At 38.0% G+C, this 745-nt stretch overlaps 1 protein-coding gene across 1 annotated transcript in view; it reads right to left on the reverse strand.

The window, feature by feature from the left end:
- The window catches only part of gan (gigaxonin), a 322,832-nt gene that overhangs the window by 250,676 nt on the left and 71,411 nt on the right, over nucleotides 1–745 (reverse strand). The gene's annotated exons all lie outside the window — the stretch shown is intronic.

A 745-nucleotide genomic window follows, 5' to 3' on the forward strand; every position in this document is an offset into this window, starting at 1 on the left:
CTTGTTCTGCCTGGTTTCACGAAACCTGTGGCGAAGAGAATGGGATCTGTGCTGACGATGGGTTCATTTGCAAAGACTCTCTTTGAAACGCCTTTTCATCACATACACACACTAATGATATCAATGTTTTAATGTTTAATTTATCAGTTACCAGTTTTGTATGGATTTTTGTAGTTTGCGCATTTCGTTCAAAATGTGTTCTTCACACACACACACACACACACACACACACACACACACACACACACACACACACACACACACACACACACACACACACACACACACACACACACACACACACACACACACACACACACACACACTGATCTGTGCTGTTCCAAAAAAATGTAATTGCACATTTGAATATGTGAGTTTGTACCCACAATGTGTTTTTAATGGCACATATGAATGTTTGTTTTGAAATTAAAATTGATGATAAATTACCATTCCCTTTGCATTTCAACTGGCCGAATGCTTACCTGAAACAGCTGGCCCATTTTACCTGAAACTGCTTATGCAAAAAAAGTTGGCACAGTTGAGGTTTCAAGAACTGTAGGGCCTAAATAATTATATTTTATGACATCATTTCAACACAAAATGATCAAAAACAGTCATTAGTAATCATAAAAACACTTGGAAAAGGCATATATAGTATTATATTATTTTCCCAACTGATTTACCAAAACGTGGCCCAATTTAGCTGATATCACCCTACTGCCAAACCCGACTACAGTAGTGGGGG

This window comes from Etheostoma cragini, chromosome 8 (assembly GCF_013103735.1).
Source record: "Etheostoma cragini isolate CJK2018 chromosome 8, CSU_Ecrag_1.0, whole genome shotgun sequence".
NCBI lineage: Eukaryota > Metazoa > Chordata > Actinopteri > Perciformes > Percidae > Etheostoma > Etheostoma cragini.